Here is a 9,916-nt window from a genome sequence, read left to right on the forward strand (position 1 = left end):
GAGCTAGCATGAGTTAAGAGGCATTTAATTTATTTTTGGTGTATTAAGCATTCTCTTAGCTGTTACATTTGTATTCCATTTAGTATTTCCCTTTTGAAAGAAAAACTGACATGGAACTATAATACATTATGTTGAAAGATTATTAAAAATGTGAGAAGAAAGAAGAGCCGAGAGCGGGGCCCTACCCAGAGAAGCAACGAGGCCCGAGATAGAGGCAGAGACAATGACGTGGAGTGATGAAGCGGCTGGGGACTTTGGATCCAGAGAGGGAGAGGGACTGTGTGCTGAAGAATGGTGGGGGGAGGGGGACTTTGGATCCAGAGAGGGAGAGGGACTGTGTGCTGAAGAATGGGGGGGATGGAAGGGGAGTGTAGGGGGCAGGTTTATAGGGTATACCCTTTGGTCAGTCGATGATGCATGGAGGGGATTGGAACCATGGCAATGAAACGATATACGGTGGAATGAATGTAAAACTAAAGTTCTCTCATGTAAACTATCATATGATTCACAATAAAACATTTTTAAAAAATGTGAGAAGATGAAACTGTAGATACAAAAGAGACACCAGCATTCAACGGGATATGAATATATCCGAGAGAAAGGCAAAATATGACTACCACCAATATTTTTGTTAGCAGCATAGAACATATCCATCGTTGAACTGCCAATCTTGCAGTTCAAACTGACCTTGTGCTTGAGTGCCCATCCTACAGCAACACAACAGAACTCCTTAGTAAACATTTAGAAGTCATAAATTAGTGGAGCATCACTTGAGTGAAAAAAAGAACAAAGAATTTCTTAAGAGATGTAAGTAATATCTGAACTTGTTTCAACTCTTGCGCTATAGACCTGTGCTTCTAGGTAAAAAATGAACAATTTTCAAAAGCAATCTGTTCAATTATAATATTTATCCATTAACCCATTGCTTGATGAGTCTGACTCATAGGGACCCTATGTTGTGGTTGTTGTTAATGTACAATTGGGTTATTTCTGACTCTTGGCGACCCTGTGTAGAGTTTTCAAGGAGCAGCTGGTGGGTTTGAACACCCTACCTTTTGGTCATCAGTTAGTGCTTATCCTACAGTACGGTAACAGGACTCCAGTGACTCCTCTAATACAGAATAAAACTTCCCCATAGGGTTTCCAAGGCTGAAAATTTTACAAGAGAAGTCCTGGTGACACCATGGTTAAGCACTTAGTTGATAACTGAAACATCAGCAGTTTGAATGCACTAGCTGCTCCTTGTAAGAAAGATGAGTCCATCTGCTTCCATAACAATTACAGTTTTGGAAGCCATATAAAGCAGTTCTATTCTGTCCTAGAGGGTCAACATGAGTTGGAATCAACTAGACAGCAATAGGTTGTTTTCCTTACCTTTATGGGAACAGACTGCCACATCTTTCCCTCATGGAGGCCCTAGGAGATCCAAACCACCAATATTTTTGTTAGCAGCATAGAACATATCCATCGTTGTGCTACAAAGCACCTTGAAACAGTGGCTTGCAATGACAAGTAACACTTATTATATCTCAGTTTCTGTGGATGGATTTGGGTATAACTTGGTGATTATAAAGGAGTCCTCTTGGTACTTAGGATAAGCACTAGACTGCTAGCTACAAGGTAGGCTGTTCAAATCACCCACCAGCAGCTCTGAGATAGAAAGATGAGGCTTTCTGCTCCTGTAAAGGTTTACAACCTTGGAAACCCTGTACAGGGTTGTTGCGAGTTAGAACTGACTTAATGACAGTGTTTGGTTTGGGGTTGGTGGTAGAGTGAGTGGTTAAAGGGCTTGACTGCTAACCAGTAGGTCAATGTTTGGGACCCATCAGCTACTCTGAGGGAAAAAGATGTGGAGAAAAACCTTGGAAACCCCAAGGGACAGTTCTTCTCTGCCTTATTGGACCACTGTGTGTTAGAATTAACTCAATGGCAGCCGGTTTGAGGTTTGACAATTATAGTTCAAGGCGTATCATAACATTGCTGCTACAGTATCAGCTGAGGCTATAGTCATCAGAAAACTTTATTAGGACTGAAGCATCTGTTTTTCCAAGTGTTGCATTCCATTCTGGAAAACAGATCAGTGAATGTCGGGGATGGAGGTGTCGGGAGGAGGTTACTGCAAAATGCCAAGAAAGGAGACATTTTGTAGGGAATGGGACTTGTCTATGTCTTGACTGTGATGGTGTCTACATGACTAAATGTGTTTGGAAAAAACCCGCAGAACTGAAGGTCAAGAAGAGTGATGTTTAAATTTAAAAAGTTAAATTAAAAAAAGAAAGAAAAATTGTTGTATTTAGAGGACTGGGAAGTTGTTGCTGGCTGTTAGTGGGAGCTATTGGTTTTTCTCCTTGTCTGTTTTTCCCCTTCTTCTTCTTCCTTTCCTTTTTTTCTCTCTTTTTAAAAATCATGATAAATATATACGTAACAAAGTATTTGACTTCTCAACATTCTTCACGTATAGTTTAGAGATGTTAATTATGTTCATCATGTTGTTCAGCCATCATGCTGATCCATTTCCAGATTATAACACAACCTTTAACAGAAGCTCAGTGTCTCCCGCACATTGAGTCCTTCATTCTTCCTCCCTTCTGCCAATCCCTTGTAACCACCAATACGTTTGGCCTCTATACTTGTTCCTATTCCATATAAATGAAATTCTTAAAATATTTGTCTTTTAATGAATGATTTATTTCACTCCACATAAAGTCCTGGTGTAGTACTGTAAGATAAGCACTGGACTGCTAACTGTAAGTTTAGTGGTTCAAATATACCAGCTGCTCCTTGGAAACCCTATACAGGATTGCTATGAATTAGAAATGACTTCATGGCATTTAAGATCAACAGTAGCAATGTTATCAAGATTTATTCATGTTGGGGTCTTAATTTCTCTTTATGGCTAAGTAACATTCCATTGCACGGATATAGCACATTTATCCATTCATCTGTTGACAGACATTTTGGCTGCTTTTGCCTTTTGGTTGTCGGTTTCCTGCAGAGTGAAGAATTCAAGAGAGCACCACATGAAAACTACTCAAACAGAATCACTGTTTATGTGTTAGAAATCCAGGTCCTATTCAGGGAAGGGCAAAGAAGAGGATTTAGACACCACCTTTGACAAGAATACCAGAGAATATATGGTATTCTTTAAAAACCATCACAATTGGTCAGAAGGCAGATAGACAGCCAACCTTCCTGGTAAACAGTATGCTATCACATACTATGGGATTTGAAGTTAAAAGTATGTCATCTACAGGTGGAATTAATATAAGAAGTAAACACTTTGAGCCAAAGATTTCACTTATTTTGTGCTTATTTGCTTTAAAAAAAAAAAAAAAAGTTAAAACACAGCAGAGATTTTTTTGCCCATTTTCATGAGAACAAGCTAACAGAAAATACTATTTCCCTGAGGTCCATGACCTGGTCTGAGGGATATCACGGCTTGGGCCAACAGAGAGAGGGAGGGCGTTGCTGTCTGAAGAGTACATGAGAATCACCATGATTTTTAAACAAATTTTACTTCCCTCCTCCAGTAACCATATTCCATTTGTATATGGCCACATCAGTAGTCTTTAGGGATTCCTAAACCTGTGGGTTAATGCACCAGACTGCAAAGCCATTTGAACTGCAAAGTCAGCAGTTCAAGCTCAACAGCTGCTCCTCGGAAACCCTACACAGGGTCGCTATGGGTCACAACTGACTCAACGGAACTTAACAACAACAAGAAGATACTGGTGTTATGGCTGGTAGTGTGCCGTCAAGTTGGTTCTGACTCATAGTGACCCTGTATAAGATTTCCCAGACAGCAAATCTTTATGGGAGCAGAAAGGCTCATCTTTCTCCATAGGAGTGTCCAGTAGATTTCAACTGTTGATCTTGCAGTGAGCAGCTCAATGCGTAACCAGGGTTCCTTTCCAAAATTTTGGAATCAAATTAATTTTAGTTACAGCTTGGTTGTGGGCTCCCTATCTGCATGGGAGGTGGTAGGAACAGAAGTCCTGCTTAGGTAGCTTGGGCTCAGGGTTTCAGAAACAGAAAGTCTGTTTTGTATTCCTTCTTTGTTTTATTCCTGACTCACTTATCTATTTTTTTCCATTTACCATTCTCCATTCATTTCCCTAATATTTATTCAATCCTGCTGTGTGTCAGACACAAAGTGCTAGAGACACTACATACAACCAGACAGAGATGGCACTTGTCTTGAAAAGAAGATGGACAATAATCAAGATAAACATTTTTAGGCTATGATAACTGCTAATGGGAAACGATGAAGCAACATGATAAGTAATGAGGTGGATGTCTGGGGGACAAACAAAAAATTGAAGCAAATGAACGGGGTCAAAAATAAGGCTGATGCGAAATAGAGATCATATTGTACAGCTAGACCCTCATAAACCATTGAGAGAAGCTTTCATTTCCTTCTGAGTACATCAGGTGTTTGCATCTCATCTTACTTGTGTATCCAAAGGCTGTATGATTTCTTCAGTTAAGGAATCAGTTCATTTCCATTCTAGCTCACCGACTTATTTCTCTGCCCAAGCCTGAGACCAGTTCCTATCAGTCCTATGAATGTTCGCTTTACCACTTCCTTTGTTTAGGGCCACATTATTGAAACCACTAGCAGATTTTAGGGTAGCATTCATTCATGGTTGGCAGGTCTAAAGCAAAAACATGGACCACTTTTTTTTTAGAAGAACAAGATCTCTTAAATAGTTTTGGCAGAGGTAGGTGAGAGGACAGAAATTATTTGACAGGCATTGAGTTGAGCAAGAAAACAAATCCAGTAACAGCATGTTGGCTCCTGTACAGCATAAAGGAAGGCATTAGATGTAGTCAGGCCTGTAAGGGAGGAAATAGACCTGACCTGTAGGTCATTCAAGTCTTTGTTTCAGAACAGAAGATTCTGGTCATTGACTGAGCTTTGTTTAATTGGATAAGTAAAAGAGCCAGACTTCAAAAGTGTGAAGAGGTCTAGATAGCAGTGGGAATTGAGAAGTGGAACATCCAGACTTTGAGAATTAGAGGAGTCGGCTGAGTATGAACGATAACTGGAGGATAGTTAGGCTAAGCTCCTGAGAGGACTGGGAGTTATAACTGAGGACTGGGCCTATGCAAAGTGTGGAGGCAGGGAGACTAGGACCCCTTCCACGAGCCTTGGGGGATGGCTGGAATTTAAGATCAGGCTGAAGAAACAATAATCCGATTAAGGTGGCAGTTGAATATCATCCTGAGCAATTTCTACTTAACCCTGAAAGTCATGGGGACTGATTCAAAAATATTTAGCAGGAAAAGCATATCTTAATAACTATACTTTAAAAATAGGTCTCCATAGACCAGGTGTGGAGTCCTGGTGTGGCACTGCAAGATAAGCACTGAACTACTAACTGTAAGGTTGGTGGTTCCAACCCACCAACATATATAAGCAGCATATATAGGCAACATATATAAGCAGCAGCATGGAAACTGGATTAGAAAGGAGTAAGAGTGGACACAAAGACTTGTTGGGAGCCTATCAATTTAATCCAATGAGAAATTATGCCAACCAGAGCTAAAGGAAACAGTAGCAGTGGGGATATACATAAAGGGAACACTATGCAAAATAATTTGGATGAAATCTCAACAGAATTTGGTAGATAAGTCAGCTCTTTCAGAGTCCCTTAATAGTTGTTCCTTCTATGTATAGAGGCAGTCTGTCTATGATTTATACTTAATTTGCCACGTTCCTTACCAGAGACTTTCAGAGTCTACTTCTTAAGCATAAATTCCAGGATGAGGCATTTAATCATATGAGCCCTGATACATTTAACTGCATTTTGGTCTTGTTTGAAGCTTCTTGACAGCCTGGACCTTGTCTTATTCTCCTTTGTACCTACCACCAAGTATCTAAAACAATCTATTGCTGATAAAGCAGAAAACCAAACTAGTTGTCAGCAGGTTGATTATTACTCATGGTGATGCCCTGTGTACGGATTAGAACTATGCTCCATAGAGTTTTCAACGCTGTGACCCTTTGGAAGAAGATTGCTGGGTCTGTTTTCCAGTGTGTCTCTGAGTGAGTTCAAACTGTCAGCCTTTCAGCTGGAATTCAAATGTTTGACTATCTGTACCCCCCAGTGCTAGTAGGTCCTGAAAGAAAGCTTGTTGAACTTGAGTGATCTCACTCCTCTTAATCAACTCAAAGGCCACACTTCTAGGTTTCCAGTTTTATAATGCAGTTAGAACCATAGATGCTTGAACATTTCCCAGTGCTGAATACTTGATAAAAATCACTGTGTCAATTAAGGTGTGCCTTTATTACATTTAATAAATTAATACAAAAGCATTAGTTCTTCCCTTCCACTAATATTTTCAATCTCAGAAAACTGCATGCATTTTATCTAGTTAAGAATCAGCAGAAAATAGGACCTTTAAACAGATATGATAATTATAGAACACAATTCTAAATTGAATGGTAGGGAAAGAGGTGCCAGAAGAAAATACTCAGCTTAGATTACACCTGGTTATTTTTACATTATTATTTTTAATGTGTTTTGACACCTCAGCTGTTGCATGTAGACTCACTCCGATCTTCAGAGCCCACATTTTGGGTTAGATAATTAAACTGCTTAAATGGCTCATGTTCTTGTCATATTATTAGGGTAAAGATGAAGTGGGAAAATAGTGTGATAGAGAAAAGACAATTTTCATTCATTCATTCATGATTTCATTCACACTTACTAAATTCCTCATATGTGCCAGGCCCTGGATTTAGAGGTTATTGGGAACAATGAAATACCTATAATTCACCTTCTAAATCTCAAAAGGTTTAAAGTCAGGGAAATGTATTTAGGCGGGGGAAGGGTAAGATAGAGAATACCTTTATTGAAATAAATATATAATTCAAACTATTTTTTTAAAGTAGGAATTTAAGACTTATCCTAACATAGTTCTTTGGAAATTAATATAGAGGAAATATTACTTGCAACTTGGAGTTAACAGGGGGACATGTGGAAAGTGATGACAATGTTCTTTATAGCAGAGATATCAGCATTATTAAAGGCATAGAGATGGGAGCAAATTGTGATTATAACTAGCAATCAAGTCAGGTGGGAGCCTAGGTTAGGTATATAGATGAGATAAGGCTGGGAAGGTAGATTAGAATCCAATAATAAGTAACCTTGAATGTCAGGCAGAGCTGAACTTTATTTGAAAGCTACTGGCTTTTTTATTTTTTTTAAGTAGAGGGCTGGTCTAGCTCATCTATGCTTTAGGGGAATTACTCGGCAGTGTAGATATGTAATCGCTGGAAGAGGGAAGAGTCTGAAGACCTGGAAACTAGGTAGAAGGGGTGGGACACCTAAGGTAGAGGAGAGGGAAGAGAGAGTTGAAACAGGTTCAAGATATATTGCTATTTTCAGGATACAGTATGGTCTCCCCTTTCAGAAAAATGAAAAGGAGCCAGAGCATTAGAATTCTCAAAGATACTTTGGCAAGGCCTTGGGAACACTAATAGGAAAAATATAAATTTAATGAGCAATATGAATAATAACTTAAATTTCTGTTTAACCTCAAATCCAACAAGAAAAGTACCTGATGAACATTTGCAGTAGTCTATTTACATCCTGTAGGGTGATCCTTTCTTCAGCTGGAACAGGATTTTGCCCATTATTGTTATTAATGAAGCTAATAAATGGAACACTGTCTACAGAAGCCTCGTTAACTCTTCATCATCACAAACTAGGTTCCAAAAAAGATGAGCCTAGTTTTGAATATGGAATCCTTTGTGCACTGCTACCACCACTTATGTGAACTCATTATTTAGAGAATTAGAAAACTACTTGGCTTTCTAATTTCAGAGTTGGTTACTATATTAGAAACCAATTTGATATACAAGTAGTCCTTGACTTACAGTGGGGTTCCATTCTGATGACTCTCCTAAATCAGCTCTGGGATAAGCCAAACACCTCTTTTTTAATTTTAATTTTTTAAAGTTTCATTCTTATTTCCTCTGAGTACTGGCATGACACTGCAGAATAATGCCCTGGACTATAAAGTTGGTTTGTACCACAAGGTTGGTGGTTCAGACCCACCAGTTGCTACTTGAAAACGCTATACAGGGTCGCTGTGAGTCAGAACCAACTTGCTGACAATAACAAGAACAAATTATTGCCTTTATTAGTAGTGTTTTTGTAATTCCAATCTTTTTTTTTTTTTTTTTTGTCTTTGGGAGCTAACAGAAGAATGACAAATTATGTGGGGCAACATTGAATGCATTTTTATTATATTACCAACAATAAGATGCACAAAAAGAAACATTCCCAAACTGGATGGTTGTAGTGCAGCTTATTTTAACTCAGATATGTCTTAAGTTGGTGGCTACCTGTATTGAACCAGTGTCCTCAGTGGTAAGATGTTGAACAAGAAAAGGGCAAATGCAGTAAAACATCCTATCAATACCTAAGCCACGTAACTATTCTTTAGTTGAAGGTTTGGCTACATTAAAGAAACTGACAATATCTTCTGAAATTACTGAAGAATTCATTTTCTTTCTTCACTGCTCTAAGGCAATGGTATTGATTGAAGATCTCTATTGTTTCGTTTGAGCTCAGGAACCACTATAGTATCTTGCAAGAGCTCAGCACCTTATTTTCACAAGGCTCTAGAAACATGTATCCATTATGCTAGTTCTTAAATAGCTGTGGTCTTTGTTAATGACGTGCAATCATTTGACAAAATAAGGGATTCTTCCCCCAAAACCTGCAAAATCAGGAGAAACCTGCCTTTTAAAAAATGGAAAACTATTTTGTTTCTAAAATTACAGCTTTAACTCTGTGGTGTGGGAGAGAATAATCAGGAGTTTCTTTTGTTTTACAGTTGTTACAGATTAACTACTTTTCTGCAGTAGATGGAATTCTATGCATTTAAATATGAATTGAGATTAATGTGTACAAATGGAAAGTCGGGTTTACTTAAAGTGGAACAAGCCAACTGCTCTATATGTTCACTATCTAATTTTCACTAATATTTAATGAGCGTGTACCATGTACAAGAAAATATGGTAAACTTTGGGATTGAAGGATGGCATTATCCTGGTATTAAAAAAGGCATTGAGAGTACTCAATCTTACAGTCCAGAAACAGAGGACCATAGGACCATCAAGGGAGAAGAGAACAAGCAGAATATGGGACCTTATCCAGAGAAGCAGTGATACCAGAGATGGAGGCAGAGATGGGGACTTGGAGAGAGGGAGCAGCTGAGGGCTCTAGATTCATAGAAAGAGAGGGACTGACAGCTGGTGGCCAGGAGGCAGGCTTGCAGAATGTTCCCTTTAGTGATGTAAATTATTATATATGCCTAAGTATTAATTTTTTTTTAAAAAAGGAGCTAAAATGAATAGAGAGAAATATTGTTAACTGATAGTACATAAAGGGGATTATAATCATTGTAATGAAACAAAGTATATCCTTTGTTGAATGTAAAACGTGATGATCTGCTCTGTAAACTGTCACTCCATTCACAATAAAAACTTAAATAAATAAATAAATTGGAAGACTACAAATTTAAAAAAAGAGGGGGGCAATGACCATTGTGACCATTGTGAATGGGTGTGAGTGGAAAAAAGAACAGACGGCACTTCCAATGCAGAAACCAGCCAGTGATCTGCAGAAGCAAAGGTGCAAGTGTCTTTTTTATTTCCCTATCATGTCTTTTTTTTTTTTAACATATGTAACTAGGTTTAATTTTTATTTTTTCTTAAATGTTTTATTGTGAATTATGTGATAGTTTACATGGGAGAACATTAGTTTTACATTCATTCTATTGTATATTGTCTCATTGTAATGGTTACAATCCCCTCCATGCAATCCTTCCCCGTACCCCCCAGGCCTTCAGCACACAGTCACTCTCCCTCTCCGGATCTAAAGTCTCCAGCTGCTCCATC

The 9,916-nt window shown here is 38.5% G+C and overlaps 1 protein-coding gene across 1 annotated transcript in view; it reads left to right on the top strand.

Annotated features, from left to right (window-relative positions):
- LOC102829796 (zinc finger matrin-type protein 4-like) overlaps positions 1-9,916 on the top strand; it is a 482,488-nt gene that overhangs the window by 364,116 nt on the left and 108,456 nt on the right. The gene's annotated exons all lie outside the window — the stretch shown is intronic.

Source organism: Chrysochloris asiatica, unplaced genomic scaffold, assembly GCF_000296735.1.
Source record: "Chrysochloris asiatica unplaced genomic scaffold, ChrAsi1.0 scaffold00035, whole genome shotgun sequence".
In the NCBI taxonomy this organism is placed as follows: domain Eukaryota; kingdom Metazoa; phylum Chordata; class Mammalia; order Afrosoricida; family Chrysochloridae; genus Chrysochloris; species Chrysochloris asiatica.